At 48.7% G+C, this 24,175-nt stretch overlaps 1 long non-coding RNA gene across 1 annotated transcript in view; it reads right to left on the bottom strand.

Annotated features, from left to right (window-relative positions):
• Positions 1–23,052, bottom strand: part of LOC146178516 (uncharacterized) — a 185,722-nt gene extending 162,670 nt beyond the window's left edge. Inside the window, exon 1 of the long non-coding RNA XR_014700612.1 lies at positions 22,723–23,052. This is a non-coding gene — a long non-coding RNA (uncharacterized LOC146178516). The remainder of the gene's footprint in view (positions 1–22,722) is intronic.
• Positions 23,053–24,175: the final 1,123 nt, after the last annotated feature.

Here is a 24,175-nt window from a genome sequence, read left to right as displayed (position 1 = left end):
ACAACCGCGCCGCGACCGCCGCTACCGCGAACGCCCACGCGCACGCTAGATCGAACGAACGAAGGACACGAGGGAATCGGAGGTGTGAAGGGAAGGAGGCGAGAGGAAAGATTCCCCTTGCCCTTTGTCCCTCCCTGACCCTACATACGGCTCAGGCTCATCTTGGCGAACGACCGAGCGAAAATCGCTACCGCTTACCGCTATCGTCTACCGCTACCGCGTGAGCGACAATACGCCATGGCCGGTTTCGAGGGAGAGCGCGCTTCAAGAGCACGCGCTCTCCCTCGAGACCGGCCGTAGAGTACGCATGCGCAGATCACCCTGAGGGCAACAGATAACTACCCGCTTTCAATTAATATTTTTGTGTTGCCTATCAGGAGCACTAGAAATGCTAGCAATATTAACTTTAATTACCCGGTAACCCGCAATGCCTATGGTCAGCGCCTAATTCAATACTGCGGGGCGAAAATATGGAATAGTGTACCACTCGAAATTAAAATGGCTAACAATTTCCTGTTTTCAGTTAAGCGCTTCTACTTCTCGATGATTGAGAATTATGTTTGTTGATCTTTTTATATCTGCTGTTGAGTGTTGCTCGCTATTACTTTGTTCACTGATCATTTATAACCGAGTCTTATGTTGGTGTCTTCTGTTGATGTTATAACAAATGTGTACAATGGGCCTATACTAGCTTCGGCTATTGGCCCAGCAGTTTTTGTAAACGTTTTGTATATGTTATGTGAAAATAAAGAAAAAAAAAAGATGGTGCCACGTTCCTATCAAATTAGTCAAATGTTTACGGGAAACCCTAAGGTGGAGTAGATTTCTAATAAGATATTCTCAGATATTCTTTATTTCTCTTTCAAAAAATGAAAGAAGGAACTGCGACAAAAGGCGGTTAGGCCTGACGGGGTCACAGTTCCCCATAAGGGAGTAATTACTCATTTCATCCACCCGAGCGCAGCCATACGGCTACAAAGGAAAGCTACACAGCTTTCTCACAAACTTCGTATTTAAAGAAAAATTCGTCCTGACCTGGGGATCGAACTCGACACCACCGCCTTTCCGGGGCAGTCGCTCTACCGACTGAGCTAACCAGGACGGTCAGCAGATCAGATGGTAGGGCTATTTAACTACGAAGTTTCTGAGAAAGCTGTGTAGCTTTCCTTTGTAGCCGTATGGCTGCGCTCGGGTGGATGACAATGAGTAATTACTCCCTTATTAGAAATCTACTCCACCTTCGGGGTTTGCCCTAAACATTTGACTAACTCAGTTCCCACTTCGAGTTATAGATCAATTCGCTCTCGCCCTACAATCTGATCTGCTAGCCGTCTGATTTCACTTTCAAATGTCAAAGTCGGCAATAAAGAAAAAAAAAAGTCCTTGTTAGCTCAGTCGATAGAGCGACTGCCCCGGAAAGGCGGTGGTGCCGGGTTCGATCCCCGGATCAGGACGGATTTTTCTTTAACTACGAAGTTTCTGAGAAAGCTGAGTAGCTTTCCTTTGTAGCCGTATGGCTGCGCTCAGGTGGATGACAATGAATAATTACTCCCTTATTCCCATCAAATTGCGGTGGACTCCGCACGCAGGGATCAATCAGCGCGCGCGGTGCTGACGGCGTGCGGTAGTGGTAGACGGCCACGGTAAGCGACAGCGGAAAACTAAAAGTCTCTAATGTTCGCATTCGCAGGACGGTTAGAACTGCGCACTGCGAAATTCAGCGTCAACCCTTGCGATGGAGAATAGACTATTGACGAGCACAAACGCAACACCTCAACCGCGTTGTAGCGGCGTTTGTGCTCAGAGAAGATAGCCGGAAGGTAGCACCCAGTGTCCACACTGACCTTTCATTTCGTATTAGTATAGTGTACTAGAACTGTAGTATTAGTAAGCGCTGGGCTTTCCGTCTAGAGCGTAGCTTGACTATACTTGAGGTGCCACTTCAGATTTCGATGGCCGCGGCACAAACGACCTTGACCTTTGTTGTTGTTGTTACTGTTGCTGTGGCTGCAGGAAGAAGGAAAAGAAAACGCACGGGCCTGCTACTGGCTCTGTAACCACCTTTGCTGCCTCGTGCGGGCAGAGGAGAGGGAGAGAGGAGGGCAGTTCCTGGCCCTACGGGGTAGGGCAACGCTGCTTGCGACGGGGGCTAGCCAGCCACCGAATTTGTATCTGTTTTAGGCCGTCATTGCACCCGCCGCCGCTTCGGTGGTGGTGGACGACGGCTGTTGTTGCGGCGCGCGTCTTTCTCTCCCTCTCTCTATTTTCTCTTCTGTCCGCACGAGGCAGCGGAGGTGGCTCAGCGACAGAGCCAGTAGCAGGCCCGTGCATTTTCTTTTCTTTCTTCCTACAGCCACAACAACTACAAAAGAGAGTAGAGAAGAAAGAAAAACAAGAGGGAGATAAAGACGCGCGCCACAACAGCCGTCGTCCACCACCTAAGCGGTGGCGAGTGCAATGACGACCTACAACAGATAAAAATTCGGTAGCCCCCCGCCGCAAGCGGCGTTGACCTACCGTCCAAGCCCCGTAGGGCCAGGAACAGCCACCCTTATCCACCTCCTCCCCGCCCCTTGACCTTTAGCCTCACACTCCTTCCATTCTATATGTACGCGGCGCGGCCAGGTTGAAGTGTGACAGATACGGCGCGTTTCCTTTCCTATAGACCAATCTACAAACTACCTGTAGGTGTCCACCGAAATGTGAGACTGCAACATGTCAAAAAAGACAAAAAAAAAACGGTTTGAAATTTATCTCAACCAAACATACTTGCATACATTTTGTTTCCTTCCCCCAAAAACCGATTTAAACAAAAAACAGCAATTGCTAACTAAGGGCAGTGGCTCGTGGCTTGCGTATTAGTCCGCTGAACAGTAAATAGGACCAGTTTTTAACAGTTGCCAGCAAAAAACAAGCACTGGCATTAAAAGTCTTGTGCTTTTAATTTGGTCTGATGGTTAGCTTTTAACAGCGCACTATTTTCCTTCACGGAGGAATTGTGCGGGGCAGTTACTGCAGACACAGGTTGCATCATGCAGACTATAGTGACGTCACGTACGCAAGTAACGCAAGGCTGACCATAAAAAACACAAATCGCGCGGAACCATACCTCAAGGATGAGGGATCGAATCCCGGCAGTGGAGGCCGCTTTTCGACGGAGGCCAAAAGCAAGGCACCCGTGTGTGTTGCTCGAAGTAAATCCATGTTAAAGAATCCCAGGTGGTCGAAATTTGCGGAGCCCTCCACTACGACTTCTCTCATAGCCCGAGTTGCTTTGGGACAACATAAATCAAACCAGTTAAACAATGAACCCATTGAGGACGCTTTACGGTCCGTAAAATTCTCCCTGCGATTGAGGCACGAAATGGGAAATTTTAAAATGAATATGTTGGTTTGGTATGGTTTGGCTATTCGTTAAGCCAAATCGACTCAGGCTATGACAGACGCCACGCGGTGGATGACTCCGGAAATTTCGACCACCTGGGGTTCTTAAGCGTGTATTTCGCGCAGGCACAAAATATCGAAGCGCTGCGAACTTTGGTGCAAATGAACAGAAAAAAAAAATAGGAGAACGTAAAAATTTCAGCGAAATCTGAGCAGGCTGAAAAAAAAAAAAATGTCGTAGTTGCCCTTTAACAGACGTCCATATATTCCGCACGTGCGCTGTCGCTCTGGTTCCAATTTCGATCACCTGGGGTTTTTCAGCAAGCACTGAAAAACCACTGAAAAAGCATCGCGCTGCCCGCGTTAGTGAAATTCTCGATCCGCCGTCAAAACGCTGCCGCCATGACCGGGACTCGATCACACGACCTTCCACTCAGGATCCGAAGGCCGCGAACACCGTGACACACCAAAAGGACATCTCTTCTACATTTTTATCTCAATACTCTACCGCGCAGAACAAGCCTGACGTTTTTTTATTTCTTTTTTTTTATGCTCTCGACCTCTGCGAGCTTTTCGCAGGATCATCCGAAACGAGTACAAATAATATCCCATTGAGGGATCAAGATGTCGGAACCGAACCGCCGAAAGCGTATTTTTTTCTCTGTTCTGCGCCAGGTTAGACCCTGCTCCCCTGCGTGTCAGCTGCTCAAAATAGAGCCAACGCGGACGAGCGGCACAGTTGTTAAAAAACCTCGCAAATAAGAGAAAAGTAAAGAAACATACACGTTTTGGCGAACGACGTCAAGGCAGACTGCGACCAATGAGAGCGTCCAACGGAGTCCCCGCGCAGCAGGCAGCTTGCAGACCACGCACACTTTAGTATAACCGCAACAAAACCAGATGTTGCACATCCCGTGTCCTTAATTGCATTACCGAGTTACTATGTTTGCTTTCTTTTTCTTCCGTTTTCCCTTTTCGAGCACACTCGGCGTTCGGGAACTACACGAGCGCATCGGGCGAGCTTTTAAAAAAATACCGACCGCTACAGCCACGTGCCGTGCGGAACGCGACACGATTCGCTAGCAGGTGTGCAGTGCGGCATATAGTAACGAGAAAAAAAAAAAAAAAAGAAAGAAAACGCGCTTTCAGTTCCGTTTCGAGTAGTAACATTAATCACGCTCACAGCGCGCAAAAACAAGCTTAGGCTCGGGCACCGTAACAAACACAATGCTCTTCAAATTTCACTCAACGAGTTGATTAACCATCCCCCGCAAGTGTTTATCATCCGCCTAAAAACACGTCCCTATTTATCTTTTCCGTGACAGCGCGTCGCTCCGAAGTTGAAAGCCAAACAGCCCGTTCCGCAACCGGGGCCAGGTAGTTCTCCACTCTGTCCACAGATGACACGACAATCCGTCGGATCCTTAAAAATTTCCGAGCCCTTTGTTTTTTACACGGGCTCAGCGGCAAGTTCCGCGGTGGTACGATAGACGCAGCCTGAGCTGCTTCAAAGGAGTTCTAAATTTGTTTGTTTTTTGTTTTTTTTCTGATCCTTGTACAGTACATACACGCGATCCTCTTAATTAGTACACGCCACGTTTCGTGGGTTTTGTTAAATTGGAAACTCAATTCAGCGAATCCAAAAACAGTAAGTCCCAACTGGTCACCTTCCATTAAACGAGAGAGAGATTCACAAGAGCACCTTCCGGACAACGAAGAAAAAAAAAAAGACAAATCAGAGAAAAAAAAAAAATGCCACCCGATTACGAAAGGCCCACAAAGTACGCTACATTATTATTTTTTTTTTTTTTTTCACTGCCGTCTTCACAAGCCTCGTAATGACCGCGCATCAGAGTGCCGACCTTACGTCACGTGGTAGTGCCTGCCCTTTCTACGCAGCAGAACCCGCGAGCTCAGGTTCATTGAGCAAAATGCTATTTAAAGAACTATAGCAAATTATACTCGCCTCCCCCTCAGCATCCTAAACGGTACAACCGCACGGACAAGACCAGGCGCACAGAAGACTCAAAATTCAAGATCGTTCCATCATCTCTTGATGCAGCGACATTCCGGCTACAAATGTTTTAGCTGTTTCCTTCAGCCTTAGCGGTGATTGATTTGCGGAGCCAGCGTTCTCCATCTCCGGCAGCTGTCACGTTGCTTTTGAGAAAATAATGTGTTGGGAAAACGAGAACTTGTGCAATGCATTTAAGGAGTCCATATCACTCGCGACGCGGGGGACAACGCAGGTTAACGCGCTATCAGGAGTTGCAAAGTAAAGAAAATGCCTAATAAACATTTGTCAATGCAGAGAGACCTGGGCGCTTGAACCATACCGCCAGAAAAGAAAAAAAAAGTGACGTCGTTACGTCAGCTCCGAAACGAGTCACCGGATAAAGGCCTGAATAAATAAATAAATAAATAAATAAATAAATAAATAAATAAATAAATAAATAAATATGTTGAGCAGATAGCGGAGGCTACAGAAAGACGTGGCCCGCGTGGTTTTGACGTTTCCACAGGCAGGAAACCATGCAGTGGGTGATGGCATTGGTTCTAGGAATAGCAGGGGGGAGTTACTAGTTGTGCTTGCACAGCGCAATAACTTAAGAATCATAAATACCTTCTTCAGCAAACGGAAGAACCGGAAATGGACATGGGAAAAGTTCTAACGGGGAGACTAAAAATGAAATTGACTTCATAATGTGTTCAACCCCCGCCATTATGCAATATGTAGAGGTAATCGGGAAAGTGCGATGCAGTGACCACAGGATGGCGAGGTCCCGAATTAGTCTAAACCTGCAGAAGGAACGAAACACATCTGTAAAATACCCCTGATTGATTTATAGGAAGGGAAAGGCGCGGTAACTGTCTCACTTGTTTTCTGTGGACACCTCAACCGCGCCGTAAGGGAAGGGAGGAAGGTAGAGAGCTACAGAGTAATTTCGACCACCTGGGGATAGAAGTCCATCAACGAATTAGCGGTGAGGGGGAGGGCAGAAGAGTTCAGAATCTCGCTACATATATTCAGCCCTAACCGAGGATGACGACGTTAGCATACAAGCAATTAACAATAATTTCAGAGATAACATTACTGAGTGCGCTGCAGAAGTAGGCGAAAAACTGACCACCCTGTATACGCAGTACCTGGTGACATCGACGGTACCGGAACCATGGAAGAACGCAAACATTACCTTAATTCATAAGAAAGGGGACGCAAGGACGTGAGCAATTAGAGACCAATCAGCTTACTGTCTGTTACGTATAAGGTATTTACTAAGCTAATCGCTAATAGAATCAGGACAACCTTAGACCACAATCAAGCAAAAGATCAAGAAGGTTTTCGGAAACGGTACTCTACTATCGATCATATCCATACCATCAACGAGGTGATAAAAAAATGCTCGGAATATAACCAGCCCTTATACATAGAATTCATTGATTACGAAAAACCATTTGACTCAATATAAACCACGGCGGTCATAGAGGCATTTCGAAATCAGGGTGTTGACGAGCCGTACGTGAAAGTGCTGCAAGATATAAATAGGGGCTGCACAGCAACCATAGTTCTGCATAAATAAAGTAACAAAATTCCTGGTGCTAGGCAAGAAGACAATCTCCCCAGTAATACTCACAGCTTGCTTAGAGGAAGTATTCAGAGACTTAGAATGGGAGCAGTTAGGGATAAGTGTAGATGGAGAATACCTCAGTAGTCTGCGATTTGCTGATGACATTGCCTTGCTAAGGCAATGAGCTCCATGCCAATCTTATTCTCATTGTTATTTCCCTTTGATGGTCCGGATCTGCGGACCGCAGAGTAACAGCAGATCCGGACCATGAAAGAGAAATAACTATGAGAATAAGATTGGTATGGAGCGCATTTGTCAAGCACTCGCTGGTTATGACTAGCAGCTTACCGGAATCGTTCAAGAGGAAAGCATCTTGCCTGTACTCACCTATGGGGCTGACACGTGGAGACTAACGAAGAGGGTTCTACTTAAGTTGAGGACAATGTTGAGGGCTATGGAACGAAATATGGTAGGGGTAACATTAAAAGATAGGAAGCGTTCAGAGTGGGTAAGAGAAATAACTCGTTACTGACATTCTAGTGGAAATCAAGAAGAAGAAATGGACATGGGCAGGACATATAGTGCGAAGAGAGGATAACCGATGGTCGCTTGGTAACAAACTGGATTCCGAGGGAAAGAAAACGTAGCAGGGGGCGGCAGAGAGTTAGGTGGGCGGAGGAGGTTGAGAAGTTCGCAAGGGTCAAGTGGATGCAGCTAGCACAGGACCGGGTTATATATAGGAGGAATATGGGAGAGGCCTTCGCCCTGCAAGTGGGTATAGTCCGGCTGATGATGATGATGTTTCCGCAATATGGCCTCGGTAATCATTATCACGCCATCGAATATTACCAACCGAACTTACTGCGGCGGCACGGGGACAAAGGCAAACATAATGCCAACAGTTTCTCCCTAGAACCTCGTAGTTTTCCGTGGAAACCTAACGAAAACACCATCGAAATATTCTCGGGAAAAAGAAAAAATATGTTTCTTCACGTGCACGATGACCTTTGCGCCACTACAAAGACGCATGTATCAATCGATTTTATTTTATATATATTACCGTCAGTATACTCGACCTTGTGACGTCATGGGCAGTGTAGCGTGGCCTCCAAGATACGCGCATCAATGGCGTCCGCGATAGTTCTAGACTAGCACATGAATTTCGCCGACTTCCAGATTCCAGTGTTGCCACAGCAACAACCATGCCTATAGTTACATTTATTATGACTTGCTATCAGTGAATATGACTATATGGCCATGACAAAGTTCAAGGACAAAGCTAACACTAGCCAACACTAATCAGACCTGCCCTGTATGACAAAGTTCAAGGACAAAGCTAAGACTAGCCAATACTAATCAGACCTGCCCTGTTATGCACAGTTTGGTCCATTAGGCTTAGCTAAGCCGAAAGATCTGTAAGGTCACACGGCAGTACGCTGCTGTCTAAATGCACATTTACACCTTGCCTAACTAAAGCCATAATTATACCTTGCCTAAGTAAAGCCTACTTAGTGCGAAAGCAATTCTGGCTTTCGCGCGCAAACCTTACGATTATATGTGCCACTTTTTCCCTCGTTCTTTGGCGTTCACAAGCTTTTAATATAAAAAAAAAACGCGGTTTTCCTTTTTGTTCATTTGTCGTCGGAATGCGGTGACCTGTAGATAAAGAGCAATTCCGATTTCTCCTTCAGTGCTCTCTTAAAACAGCCGGTCTTCGGCTATATCTGCACCCCCAACGTATACACCACTATGACGGCAAATTAAAAAAAAAAAAAAAAAAAGATATATTTAACGCCCCGCCGGGGTGGTGCAGTGGTAAGACGCCCGACTACTGTGCCGGAGTACCCTGGTTCAAACCCGACCTCGGCGGCTGCGTTTCGATGGAGGCGAAACGAAGAGGCGTCCGTGTGCTGTGCGATGTGAGCGCACGTCAAAGATCCCCAGGTGGCCGAAATTACTCCGCAGCCCTCCACTATGACTCCTCTTTCTCTCTTTGCACTTTCACTCCCACCTTCCTCCCTTCCCTTACGGCGTGGTTGAGGTGTCCACAGAAAACGAGTGAGACAGTTACTGCGCCTTTTCCCTTCCTATAAATCAATCAAATTTTAAAATGCTGCGATTACCGATTACCGGCGAGATGCCGTAAACTCGAGCTGGTTTCCGAATCTCCTCTGCTCTCTTTATGCCCCCCCCCCCCCCCCTTACTCACCCTGCCTATCCGTACGTTATCTGCACCGCTTTCCATTCCTGAACGGAATCCGAAGCGTTTTCGTCGTCCTCCGGGATTTCGGGCCCCACAGGTGTACAAAGTACGCAAGTGTGTACACATAGGGACCAAAAGAGTTACAAAATAAGGGATCGATATAGCGCTGCTATCGGACGGAGCACATCGCGTGAGATGATCGAATTTTCGCTGGGAATATTATCGAATCCCTTTTTTCGCGCGCACTTCTTCACTCACACGAGTCACGACGGAGAGTACGAGCGCCATCACGCCGTGACCCGGTAAACAAACTCGCCATCGCACGAAAGTAAAAAATGGGGAGAGGGGGATGAATTAAGTGCGCTGCCCCGGACAACAGAACGCTCGCTGTAATTCAGTCAATAACAGACACCACGCGCTGTGCTCGGTCAACAACGCGGAAGAGTGCTTCGCGTGTGTTTGACGCCTCCGACGCTTGGCGGCGCCACCAAGCAACCCGCTTCCAACCTGAGGTAGTTCGTACAAGCCATCGAAGTTTAAAGGGCAACTCCGGGGGTTTTTTGACATTCGAATATTGTAGTGAAACTTTTACCACAGGTTTTCCTCTCCGTCCTGATGCATTCTACAAAATTTGGGCGCCGTACGATAATCGGTTCACGCTCAATACGGCTTTAAAATATGCCGTTTTCATGGCTAAAGTTGAGAGTATTTCTGCGGGCAACACTGAGTTTCTGACGTCACAAACAGTATACAGGCGTTAATGTCCACTTCCCGCGTGATTATGAAATTGTGAGGCTTATATTGAACTACCTCAGACATTTTATGCCGTGCGTAATGATTTCCATACTTTATTTTCACCATCCAACGCACATACGCGTGTTTTTCTATTGATTGATTAATTAAAACTTTAATTTCCACCGATTTAGGAGGCCCCCTACTCCCCGCTCCTGGCACGCAGGCCTGAGGAACGGGGGCTGGAACCTCCGCGACTAAGGACTGGCGAATATACATTGGTTATTCGCGGCCTCAGCCGCCAGGCGGACGGCTTTCTGCTGGTCAGCGGGGACGTCGCTTCGCAGCAGGGTTACCCAGGCTTCTCTACTTTTAATGTTGTCCCTAGCGCCCGGAGACTTAGGGCATTCCCAAATTATATGGTCGAGGGTCCCCCTCGCTTCGCAGGCTTTACATTTATCGTGAAACAACCAATACTGAGTGTGACGTCACCATTTCGTCAAATGGGACGTCATTTCTGGCCGTGAAAGAAGTTTCCGTCTCGATTTGCTGTTTTTGTTTTTTAAAAATACTTCTAATTGGAATTTTGGAAAACGGTTTTTTGTGTTGGAGTCGGTATGTGCCGGGGAATGTAATTCAATTAAAAACACAAAATGATGAAAAAACCACCGCAGTTGCCCGTTAAGGACTCGGACATCAGCAAAGAATTTTTTTTTTCTTTCCCGATTTTCGCATGAACACACGCACGCACACACTGGAATTAGAATTACGGCTCCATACTTCGCAACACAAGATGTCTGCGGCACAGAAAGGTAGAAGCACCCCAGTCCAATCAGGATCGCCCGCACTACAATAGGCTCCTACGCGCCTACCACCCCACAAATTGGCGGAGGTGACAGTGGGAGCACAATTCTCTATTGTAGGGCGCAGGGGCGAGAGGCAGTTAGGAGCACAATTGCAAGGGCTCCTCTGCCTTTCGCAGTGCTGCAGATATCTTGTGAGACGATGTACAGGCCCGAGTGTGCGAATTTCAGCGTTAACACCTAGCAACGTATGCCCCTCAGTGCACAGACAGGAAAGCTATATTCATACGCAGGAATTAGGGCGCGCAGGCCCCCGGGTCCTCGCACAACCCCTATGTCCAGAATTATCAGTGCGCGTGTGTTCTCATTTATCAGTGGTGCATGCACTCTTTAAAAAAAGTTGCAATCGTTTTCGTGTTTACCGAACGCCTTTCTTTTTTTATTAAGACCTCTAGAGGGTTTTCGTTCGACAGCAGAGGTGGGCAACCTCATGAGGTTTCGACCTCATGAGGTCAACCTCAACCTCAAAGTGACCTCAACCTCACGGAGTGAGGTGAGGTTGAGGTGAGGTCGGCAACACCTGAAATATTTTTGAGTGAGGTCAGCAAATAAGACCTCAACCTCATGCGTGAGTTTGAGGTTGAGTGAGGTCGTAACTTAGTGAGGTCGGCTTGTGAGGTCGAAATTATTGTTTCCCACAGCGATAAAATAGCCGGAAAAATACCTTTCATAATGCCTGTCGTGTACACTCTTTTGGCTACCAGCGTGCACGTAACGAAGAGTTTGCGTCTGTGCGTTTGCGTTCGACACGAAAAAAAAAGGATGGGGGGGGGGGGGGGGGGGCGGGGCGTAAAGCGCAGCGCGGGAAACGAGTGGGGTTGGACGACGGCTGCAGACTCGAAAGAAGGTGAAACAAGATCCCACCACCATTCCGAGCGAGTTTGGGAAGTGAAGAAAGTCTGCGCAAACTCGAAGGATTTCCAGACCTACGTGGGTATGTCCACTCCTCGGAAAAAAAAAAAACCTAGAATAGTAGAAAAGAGGGAAGCGCAAGATCCAGCAAACAAGGAATTGCTTGGGGAGGATGGCACGAGGGAGGAGGTTTCAGAGAGGCATATGGAAAGAACAAGGATGCAGAAGAGACGAGAGATAAATGGCTTGACGAGAAGTCACCCCACGAAGACTGTATTTCAGTAAATAAAATCTGCTTTTGCTATTGTATATGGTACGAGTTAAAACGAAAGAAAGCAATAGGACGGTAGATCGTAGTTGTATCAGTGCAATCCACTGTTTTATTATTATTATTATTACTATTATTATTATTATTATTATTATTATTATTAGACATTAAATTAACCCTTACATAAAAATATAAATTTAATGTGCCCTTCTCGAAGAATCATTGAAGAACAGACAGGTGACTGACGCCTGCTTGCAGTCATTCTCATATCCTACGTGAGCTTGCACCTTTTTCATTTACATGTTTGTTTATCGAGGGCCTCCCCTCCGTTTTACAGCTTGCAGCCAAAGTGGCGGGCGCGCCTTTTGTTCGTAAGCTGGCTTCTGCTCTTTCGGCTCCGCAGCCGGTGTCCGATCTCAACTAGCGGACAAAGCGCGGTCCCGGGAATCCCTCGGCATTTCTTGGAAAGTAAGCCACTGCACATACGCGCGCCTCTGGGAGTTTGTGAGTTTTAGGTATTTTTGAGTGCGTTTCTGTCAACGGGGCCGAGAGTTACAAGGATAGTAGCAGTGTGGGCGAGAGAGCGAGTTGTGTGCGCGGTGCTCGAGCGTGTGAATGCGCGAGTGAGGATCTGCGTCTCCTCTTCTCTTTAGTGTTTCACTACACTTGCACCACCCCTATTTTTCCTCACTTCTTGTTTTCGTTTTGTGTGGTCACTTACCAGTGCCCCCTCTCGCGTTTGTGCACCCGCGTTTACTCACAACCGGCCGTTTTTCTGCGGTACGGCCAGTCGTCACCCTTCCCTCCCCCCCCCACCCTCCTCCTAAGAAAAACAACAACAAAAAAATCAGAAAAGACAATTCTTAGATTCTTCCTCTCGCAACATTATTTTCTTTTTTTTTTACTTCTTTAGCTTTTGGTTGTGCGCTATACCTCCGACTGGCGTATTCCTGTTGGTCTAAAGAAATAGGCCCTTCTCGCTTCTCGGAACGCCGCGGCGGCTGCGCGGACTTCTGTCGCTTGTCGACCATGCAGGCATCTCATCGTTTCGCAAGAGGGAAACGCTAGTCAGTGTTCAAACTCTGCTCTTCCTCCCTGTAGACGCGTTGCCACCCTGCTCACTACCCGCTAGTCTTCCTCTCTTGACAAATATTGTGCAGTCGAAGAAAAACGAAACAACTCCCGTAGCATGGGTTAAGTGTTCGCGCTTCATTCTCCCAGTGGGCGTCGTTCTCTAATCGCGACTAGAAGCTGGTGTCTTAACCCCACGTTTTCATCGACACCAATCGTTCCTGGAACGTCTGCTTGGAAGTCGCCCCCAAACGGCGTCGGTGAGCCGCCCGAAATCGGCAAAAAGAAAAAAGGCAGCATCTAAACGACATGCTGTGTTCTTCGCCATTTATCGTCGCCGTCTTTTTCAAGCGAAGACACGCAGCCATGCCGTGGTCGGCGACTTGCTGTAATTTATGACGGAAGTTTCCGCCCTTTCCAGCTGAGGTCTGCCCTTCTTCTTCGAGGTCTATCGCATTGTTGCGTTCGGCGTCGAGGGTGCATGACATGGTTGCGGTTATGGCAGGTGTGGTTATGGCAGATATAGCGAAAAAATCTAAATATACCGACGATGATGTGTGCGTGCGCAGTTGTCGAATTGACGAAGACATCGAAGACCATTTCCGTTACAATCACATTAGAGGAGAACAACAACAACAACAATAGCCACGCAAAAGAAACGAAAAGCACTGTAAACTTGGAATGCATTCACTGCGACAAGATACTGCGCGGACAAGGAAACCAGCTTTTGAGCTTCTCTCGGCACCTCAAGGTAATGTGCGAATTATCCCTAATCCAACGTATTATTTCTTTAACTTAAATCAATGATAAAAGGAATGTTTTGGGGCTGCAAATTCACCGTTAGTTTTTATGAGTACAAGGGAGGGTATTCTTTCCAATAATTTGTCACGGCGTTTGTTCTATACAGCACAACCCACTCGTCAGGATTATCGAAAGTAGCGCAATGTCAAAAGTCAAGCACGCTTTACCCTTTCGTAACTAAGCGTCTCTGCATATGGCAACATTTTATTCTGTCCGCCTCTTGTGATAAGTCCCACGTCAGAAGTCAGTTTGATAAAAGAATGTTATGGTACTACAACTTCCATATATACGCAAGTGGTCGATCTACTTTTTTTTGTAACAGAGACGTTACACTGAAGAAACATTAGATTGTTTGTGATTTTGTCATCCGATTCGATTTCAAATCGCAGGAAAATGTCTTCACCAAGAAATTATGAATTGATTGTCATGAGGAAACACTATTTGACGGTCACAGATATGTGCGACGTTTCACTGCAGACCTTCGGGAGTTCGCAATCCAGCAGCACCAAGGACACATAACCATTACAGCGGGAATTAGGTCAAAAGACACCATATCAAAACAAATAAAACTAAAATTTGAAGAGTTGAAACTGACCAATTATACTGCCGTTATTAGGTCAGCCTGCTATGAATCAGTAGGCCCGCTGGCAAATGTTCATTTGGTTTGGTTTGGTTTGTGGGGTTTAACGTCCCAAAGCAACTCAGGCTATGAGAGACGCCGTAGTGGAGGACTCCGGAAATTTCGACCACCTGGGGTTCTTTAACGTGCACTGACAACGCACAGCACACGGGCGCCTTGCTTTTCGCCTCCATCGAAAAGCTGCCGCCGAGGCCGGGATTCGATCTTGCGTCCTTGGGAACAGTAGTCGAGCGCCGTAACCACTGCGCCACCCCGGCGGGAAATGTTCATTTAAATTTTTTTTACTTTACAAGTAAGCCTCATCATATTCAATGTTATTTAAAATTTATGTCGTCATTCTGGCGTGTCACCGCACAGGACTTGTGCCATAACGTTATATAGTTAGTGTTCTCAAGTGAAAAACTTTTTATTTTATTTTTATTTTTTTGAGGTCGAGCGACCGACCTCAAACTCACAGTTTGAGTTTGAGGTGAGGTTGAGTGAGGTCGGTGATGGCATCAGAAAAATTGAGGTGAGGTCACCTGGTCAAACCTCAACCTCAAAACGTGAGGTTGAGGTTGAGTGAGGTCAGAAAATTTTTATTGAGGTTGAGGCGAGGTTGCACTTTTTGAGGTCAAATGCCCACCTCTGTTCGACAGTAAAGAAAGGTCGTCACTGGTGCAGATTCCTCGAACAGCACTAATTCAACAAAAAAAATCCATAGTATCCTTAAAGGTCGCTAACGCGATATGCGGAAATACGGCCAATCGCAACTCACCCGCCAGGGTGGCGCAGTGGTTACGGCGCTCGACTACTGTTCCCAAGGACGCGGGATCGAATCCCGGCCTCGGCGGCCGCTTTTCGACAGAGGCGAAAAGCAAGGCGCCCGCGTGCTGTGCGATGTCAGTGCACGTTAAAGAACCCCAGGTCGTCGAAATCTCCGGAGCCCTCCACTATACGGCGTCTCTCGTAGTCTGAGTCGCTTTGGGACGTTAAACGCGTTTGGGACGTTAATAGCCAAGTTGTCGTCTCCATACAGCAATTACAAAGTTCACATATTTTCGACAAACTTCCAGCATCCATATCTTCACACGATATAAAAGATCATGAGTTGCAACTCCTGCGGGGCACGCGGAACGCTCACTCCACATTTTGTCTGAAAAGGATCCGATAAGTGACGTGCAGAACATCCTTCCCCCGCCTCTTTTTTCTTTTTCGCGTTACAGAAATGGTGATGTTTAAAAAGTCCAACTCTGCAATCGTTCAACACGAGACGTCGCAATTTTTTTTTTATTATTATTATTAGTGGACACCCCCGTCCCTACCCAGCAAAAATAAAGGGTTAAACGCCATGGCATTTCACACACTATTCTCCTGTCTGTACCTTTATTCTTTATACATTTTCTCTTATGACCTGCTCAGCAATGACGGCAGCGGCAAGCTCTAACGCCGCCTCTTAACACTTGATGCGTCCCAGAGCGTGTTCAGCTGGTCACTGCTAGTCACAAGCTGACGGAAGCCAGTGGTGGGACAGGGGGCGCCAACCGCTCGTTAGCCTCGGCTGAAGAGGCGAAGATAAAAGATCCCCTTAATAAAGGTTTACTTACTCACGCACTCACTCAGCTGGACGCGCTGTTTGCGTTCGATACAACGCCGGGGGGGGGGGGGGGGGGGGGGGGGGGGACTCCATCGTTAATTACGCAATAGCGTTTCACACATACGGAAGATATTTTTAATTTTTTCCCTCATTGTGGATTTTCGCGTTTCAAAGGACAACAAGAACGCCGACACTAGCTTTTCTGCGAGACGGGGTTATTAGGCTCTCGCATAAAATATCGTCGCAGATTACTACACGGAGTTTAACGAACGCGTTAGCCTACACTCGGGCCACGACACCAGCTGTAAAGTTGGGATACGGATTGATCTCGACCATTTGACAGCCCGGGGACTATCTGAATTCCGTCCACATCAGAATGGATGACCAGGATACTTGACCCGACGACCTTGGGGTCAGCAGTCGGGCGCCCTCTCCAAACGAGCCGCCGCAGAGAGCTTCACTGCCTCGTTTTAGGTCCCCCCTCCGGTCCGGTAACACCGTGCGTCTTTCTAACAGCACAACATAAAGATCTCAACACCTGAACCGCAAGTCTTTGTCTGAAAAGCTCCGGACAACTGTCAGTTGTTTTTTTCCAACATCAGCGTCGGCAAGCTGAACGGGTTAATAAGGACAACAGCATAAAAGACGTGTTAATGACAGCAAAAGACGCGTTTATGGCCAATAAATCTGAAGTTGAATACGTACCTTTATACGCCACTCGATCCCAGCTTGTGACGAGTGAATGCAAAGACCGCATTTTAGAAACTATGACTGACAGGCCTGGAATCGACTGATGATGTTGTTATAACCAGAGATCGTCACATGAAAAATAATTAAAAAAAAAAAAAGAAAACAGACGCCCACCAGTAAACGCACACCTCCTCGGTCATTTTTGTGAATGAAAAAAAAAATGCGCCAGCTTCCTCTCTGTCTTTAATTCGTTGGTCTTTTCAAGCTATAACGTCAAGTATGATACGGAAATAACTCGACACACGCTAACATCCCTACCCCTCGGCGTCCCCTTGCAGGCAGCGTCTGATGACGGAGATTTGAATTCGAAAACGTTCATTTCGTCTAAACGCAGATGCAGACGGTCCGCTCTAGATGGCCTCCAGCCCGTGGCTGGCGGCGACTTTAGCGGCCCACGCAGTGGCCAAGGCTTGAATGCTCGGGTCCGAGCTGACCAGAACGGCCTCCCATCGCTCAAGAGAAGGAATTTGTACTAGATACACCGGTGGAGGTTCTTCTTTACATTGCAAAAGTATGTGATCATACTTGGTTGTTTCGCCACAGACCATGCACGCGGGGTTAAAGTCATCCGGGTACATTTTTGCGAATAGATAGGAGTTAAAGAAAGGATCTCGTCTGAAGTCTCCTCCAAGCGGTCTCTTGCGTCTTATCCAACGCTTTGTCAGGTGGAGGAAATTTGCGTCGTTCCAATCTGTAGTGTCTTGTGATATCGTGGAAAGATGCCAGCCCCTCCTTGGAATGATCCATGGATACGAACGTCCCACTGACTCGGTTGACAAAACCTCGAGCCATGCTGTGGGCCGCCTGATTTCCGGATTCCCCGAGCGAGCCGGCACCCATATCATTTTGATTTCTTTATATGGTTGCCTGGACAGTTTCAGTGTCTGCTGTGCCGCGGTTGAGTTTGCGCCCCCCGCAAAGCTAATAATAATAAATAATAATTGGTTCACAGGAAGGGAAAGGAAGTATCTGTCACACTTGCGTCTGTGGACACCTGAACCGCGCCGTAAGGGAAGGGAGGAAGGTGGGAGTAAAAGAGAGAAAGAGGAGGCGTAGTGGAGGGCTACGGAGTAATTTCGACCATCTGGGGATCTTTAACGTGCGCTGGCATCGCACAGCACACGGACGCCTTTTCGTCTCGCCTCTATCACAAACGGCAAATTTAGTATCAGAGATTAATCCGCGTCGGTGCTAGCTAGCTATGGCTAGTGCCACAGCTGCTTTTTCCACTCTTTCTGAAGATTTCGTCACTACCGACCCTGATGCCCGCAGCCCCCATGCACGTCCACCACCGTGCGAACGCTCCGATTGATGTGTATTCTGCCGCGTCAACATAGACAGCTCCTTCGCTCGTTGGGCATTTTCCGTGTACAGCTATTGCCCTAGCTTTCCTCCTCCTTTCGTGGTGGGGAGGGTACATATTCTTTGGTAGTGGTTTGATCCTCCGTCGCTTCCTGAAGAGTTTGGGTAGCAGTGTTTTCGTATCCGCGGGTAGAAGTTCCACGCCTATACCTAGGCGCTCTATACTCGGGGACAACTTTCTGTGGCAATGTGGTAGAAGCTACGGAGCCGAAACGCACCAGCTCGCTCCGCACAAGAATATAGTGCCTCCAGAAATTTCGCAGGTGATGCTCTGGAATGTTATACTAATACGGAACTATTAAACATATTATTGTATCAGGCTTACACTGCAGTACTAGCCAGTACAGCGATAGTTTATTACGCAACTTTCATGTCGATGGCTGCTTGGTGGCATGCGTCTGTCGCTTTTCTCCGCCCATTTCTGCGCGCGTTCGCAATGCGCGTCTGTTTTTGACAGCATATGTTGTGCGCGGTACCGACATCGTAGCAGAGGCCAAGTACTTGGAACTAGTATGGTTCTGCCTGCCTTAGTGCGCTTAAGCCATTCTTTTTGCATTGTGAGGTGAGTCTCCTTGAGCTATTCCAGTGTGTTATGTATTCCCATTCCCATGAGTCTCTCTGTCGACGTGTAGTTCGGAAGCACCAAGGCTGCTTTGTATGCTTGCCTAATTATTGCCTCGGCTTTGCCTTTCTCCGCGGCATCTAGCTTTAGGTATGGCAGTGCATACAACCTCCTGCTCAGGTCATATGCCTGCACTATCCTACAGAGGTCTTTTTCTTTGACTCCTCTCCTACGGTTGGCGATTCTTGTGATTAGCCTAATTGGCATATTAACTGATGTTTTCAGCTAATCCATCGCTCTAAGACTCCCGGATGCCCGAGAAGGCGTTTGGATCGCTCCTGACGAAATACAGACAAAAGAAAACGGTAAACTGAAAGGCCCGCAGCAATTCGCAGTTGGCCATATGACGTCAGGGTGCCCCCTGGAAAGCTCTAACGCGAAACATTCGAATCGACCGGGCACTATCAAGATAGCTCTCGGCAAACAAAGTGGCCAGCATTCTGCGCCCGAAAACAACCCCGCCCATCGCATTTACGTCTGTAATTGCGAATTCCAGGTTTTAAAACCCGAGCGGTCGCAGGGCAGCGCGTCCTGACAGGCCTGCATACGAACTCCGGGCTCCGAGTTCAGCTCACTGCCAGTGCAACCAATTCACGCGCTCGAGTTGATAAATAAATACACGCTAAAACTTACGGAACCACATGATCGTACACAACGCACAACGAGGCGATTAAAGAGGCACGGCGTTGGCAAACACCTGCCGTCATTCGCAACGATCACGTGACCGTCACCGCACGCAATAGCGCGTGGTTTAGATACGGCGCATGCGCAAAGGCCCGCATATGCCCGCTCGCACAGGGTTAGTAGAGCTCTGAGTATCGCGTTCGCGCGAAACGTGAGGAGGAAAGCGACGCCGAACCAAGCAACTAAACCGCGACGAACAGCGGAGAGGTTAACGGAAAAGTACCCGATGTGACGATGTCGACGTAGGCTTGGCGCGGAAGCATGTCTCTTCTTAGTCGTCACACGGCTACTCAAAGGGGTGCACCTCCCAAAAGCAAGTGCCATCGGGTGACTGACTGGCTAGAAGCATGCGAATTCTTCCCCTCCCCACCAACCGCCCACCCCCGCCGCGATGCCCACACACCGAGACACGGGGGGAACATCAAAACCGCAACAGGCGCCGCGATCTCTCTCTGGGGCGCGGTTTGCTTTGCGAAGCACGCCGCGAAAGAGCTGCTTTCCAGAATCCAGAAAGAGGCAGGCACACCGTGCCGCCGAGGACCGAGAAATACTGGGGCAAAGGAACCAGCGGACGGGCGAAACATCACCATCTTCCCGCATATTTTAAAGCGATCGATCGGCCGAGCTACCCCCTCCCCCACCATCTCAAAGCGGCACGAGGAAATGCCCTTCTCTCCAGCTCTTGTGCGCGCGCGATCTTGCACACCCACATCCAAACGAGAGGGTGAGAGAGAAAGTTCTATTTCCCTCTTACCATTATTTTTTTTTTTTCTCGTGCTGGTTCTTCTTCCATTATTAATTCGCCCACTCCAACAGCCAGTCTCGCTTCCGCCGTTTCCTCGCTAGAAAACCCGCGCCCGGGGCTCAGCTCCGTGCGCCGGTATTCCATTTCGTCTCGCGGTGCAAACAAAATCCGGGCACTATATATTTATTCACCTTAATTTTTTTTTTTTATCTCTAGCTATCTACTTCTTCGCCGCTTCGAGGAATTAGGCGCACGCGAGCAAAACACACACACAAGTAACAGCGACGAACGTGAAAGTTCAGCCTTGGCCTATAACCGTAACCGGCTACAACAGCTAGCTACTAGTACGCATGCGCGCTGTTTAGAAGGCCACGTTTCGTGTCGCGCACAAGAAGCCGTGCACACAGCGAGGGAATGAACTGAAGAACTGCGATAGAAATGACAGAAAATAAAGAAAGAGGGCGCATATTTCCACGCAACCATGAAGGAGCCAAGGAGGAGCAAAGCCGCGGCAGTAGGCCCCTAAACTACTCTCTCGAAAACCCACGCAACCAGTTTTCGTTTCCACACCACGCAACGCACCCGGGAGCGAAACAGATAAAACGCAGCGACAGAGAGATGAGAGAAAGGGAACAGAATTGTAGGGCGAGGAGGAGCGAGGGTATGGAAAAAGAGTGGGGGAAAGATATCTATAAAAAGAATAATAGCGAGAGAATGACTCCGTGAAGAGAGGGAGAGTAGCAGACCAGGCTGCGGAAGCCGAAAGAACCAGCAGCGACAGGATAGCCAGGCACAGTGCCCCACCACTGCCGCACCACGTCGTCATAGTCGTCGACGACGCTATAAATGATTAAATCGATACAAACGTGACGCGATGTGCCTAGTACCACGAGGCACGCGAGCGCCCGCCTTCCGAAAACAACGTCGGAACGACGGCACCAACGCACGCACACACAACAGCCCAAAACGAAAAAGAGAAAACAGAGGAATGATCGAGCGAGAAAGGAAAAAAAAAAAAAAAAATGGAAGGAAGCAGAAATGAAAGCGGCGCTCTCCAGAGAAGATACATTGTAGCAACGGCGCCGAACGACGGGAGGGTAAGGGCCTTGGAGTGTATGTGTGTGTGAAGGGAGGGGGGTTAAGGGACAATGTAAAAAAGAAACCGAGCGTGTCCAAGCAGCAGGCCGACACAGAATCCAAAGAAGCCTGCCACCGCGAAGTTGGAGAGCGGATTTCTTTTATTTCTCGCTCTCTCGGGAAATAAATAAAAACGCGCGAAATGAACAGAACAGCGCTCGGCAGTACACACGCTTATATGCACGCCTGCTTTCGCGCAATCTATCAAAGCGAGGCAGTGTGCAGAGCTGCTGCTGCTGTTTACTTTCTGGACTCCGCGTGCTCGCCTTGTGTTGTCTTTTTTTTTTTTCTTGCTTTTCTACTTTTTTTTTTTCTCCTGCAGAGTTTGTAGTGAGTGTAACCTCGCCAACGGCGCCAGAGGCAGGTTAGAGCTTGTAACCTACAATCGCAGCGGCAGCAGCAAGTGCAGCCGCTGCCCTGCCAACCCGCGCAACATACACACTCACGCGCGCGCTCAGTGAGAATCGGGTTAGCAGAAACAGTCACCCCGAAAGTGTTTCTGTAACAGCAATACCCGCAGATGGACGTCCCGGAACCGTAGTAAAGGGACGAAACCACTACAGCCCGCTGCGCCGAAGCCTTCCGGCCGTACACAACACACACACATGCGCCCGCATAGCACACGAACAAATACCGAGCTCAGTGCGAGGAACCTCGCAGGCACGTCGGCACGGTGCCAGTCACGGGAAAACACAAATCCGCCTTCGTCATACGGCACGACGAAGAAACGACATCGGCCCGACGGCAGCAGCACCGTTCGCTGAAATAAGGCTCCTTTCCTTTCGCCTCCTCTAGAGAGCCTTCGTTATATTATGTTTCGCTCCCGGCACGGGGCGAACGGAAAGCTCCGCGCTGCCGATCTTTATCATTTTCGTTTTATTTCTCTCCTTCCTTGCTGCTGCTTCCGCGAGCGAGCCAGCGCCGACGGCCGACGACGAGCGATTTGAAACGTGACAGCTCACGGCACGGACTACGTGCGATCGGGCAGCCCGCAAGGCGCGCGAGTCCGTGCTCAAACCAGCGCGCAGCCTCCTCGTAAACAGCGCCAAACTATCAGCAAACTACTTCCTCTCACCAAGCGAGCGGAGCCACGGAGCGCGCGCGCGTCGACACGCAAAAGAAGAGAGAAGTCGGCCAGCGGCGCTGGCGCTACTACGAGAGGGGCAGCCGAGGCAGCAGCAAGAAAAATGTCCAAAACGCGCCCTTTTAGAAACCGAACTCGGCGTCGCGCTGCCGACGCGAGCGAGAAAAACGCTGGTCGCAAGCAGCTCGAGCCGCGGGCCCTGGCCGAGGATTTTGCATCATGGCTGGTAGGTTAGGACTGCGATGGGGCCCCTCGGCGAACAAACCGATCCGGGAATAAAAAGCGATTACTAAAAATGGAGTAACCAAAATATTTCGCTCCGGAGGGCGCCGCGGCGGCGGCAGTGGGCGCAAAAACGTGCGAAACACGAGAGGCTTACCGGTTCCGGCGTCACCGATGCTCCACCCGGCACCTCCCGCTCGGCTCGGTCGACGCATTTGTAACAGAACTAAGCCATGGCGATGCACGAAAACAGGCTAAATTATCCGGACTCGCTAACGCAAACCTTAATAATGGATGCCGCCATCTTTAAACAACGTCAACGCGCGGCGCCGGGACTCGGAGGAACGGAACGTAACGAAAAGCAAGAAAAACGAGGGGAAGGGGAGGGGGGGTGAACTTGCTCGATGAGCTCGGCAAACTGGCCCCGAAAAAAAGTTGGCCCGCGATTCGGTTTGAAAACGAAGAGGAGCGAGACCTTGCCCAACGAAACGTCGCCGACCTGGGAGGAGGGTTAATAAAAAATGCGGATTTGGAGGAATTTTCGAGCGCCCGTATGCCGGAGCCGCATACGATTACACCTCGGGCCGCCCAGTTTCAGTTTCGGTTGGCGTGCGGCGTTTCTTTCTTTTGCTTCGCCGCCTCGCCTCCGCTGCTCTTCTCTCGCTGTTCGCGTCCTCTCGATGGGCGGTTTCGAATTGCTCTTTACGACGAGTTACAGGAATGTCGAGGCTGCTTGGCAACAGTCGAAATATTTGAAGTGCCGCAAATTTGAGATATGCACGCGCATGGGGGAGCGTCCATTACATCCGGATTTTGCACATTCGAGGAACTTGATGCAGTAGCAGTGGTAGCAGCTACAGGCAGCTTGTGTCACGTGCTGCGTGAAGTCACTGCGAGTAGTAAATGCGAAAGCATTCGTGTACTGCTCTCAATACTGCTTTTCTTTGAACTGCACCAAAATTTAGCAATCCCTGCGCCGGCTTGGTCGATCGACGCGACGCTCCGGACGCAGTCAGTAAGCGCATTCTCCTTGCCGGTCGCACGCGTCGCTGTGCTACCTTTTCCCGCGATGGTTCAAGAAAACTTTTTTCTCTTTTCAAACCTCACGCAGACTGCCTGCTTTCCGAAAGGCGGTGAAACAAAAGCGAAACCAGTACGGATCTATAAAAGCACCAGAATTGTCAGCCAAACGTTGGCTCGAGAGGTCGGCTCTTGGGAGACGTACTCACTGTAAATTTAAAGCTACAAATCCAGTTGCTGCTGCTATCGTCTGCTTGGTGCGCGTGTATAAAACGAGCGCAAATTCGGAACAGCAAATCAAACAAAACCACGCCAAATACGAACTCCTTTCAACAGGCAAAAATCCTAGCTGGTCTAACTGGTTCAAGGTGCAAATTTCCAGTTCATACCAGTTGGTTCCCAGTTGGATCACAATGGATCCCTAACTGGAATTCAACTAGGATTAAGTGGGAATCTGTTCCTTAAACCAGTTAAGATTTTCATATTGTTGACCTCATTTTGTTTCTGAACGATATAAAAATCCTGTGACACTTGCCTTGCATCAGCCCGTTCACCTTACTTAGATTGCCACAAACGATTCTGTCTAACCC

Source organism: Amblyomma maculatum, chromosome 9, assembly GCF_055883805.1.
Source record: "Amblyomma maculatum isolate TAMU_Amacu chromosome 9, ASM5588380v1, whole genome shotgun sequence".
Taxonomy (NCBI): domain Eukaryota; kingdom Metazoa; phylum Arthropoda; class Arachnida; order Ixodida; family Ixodidae; genus Amblyomma; species Amblyomma maculatum.
The sequence above is the reverse complement of the archived record's forward strand: the minus strand, read 5'-3'. Positions and strand labels throughout refer to the sequence as shown.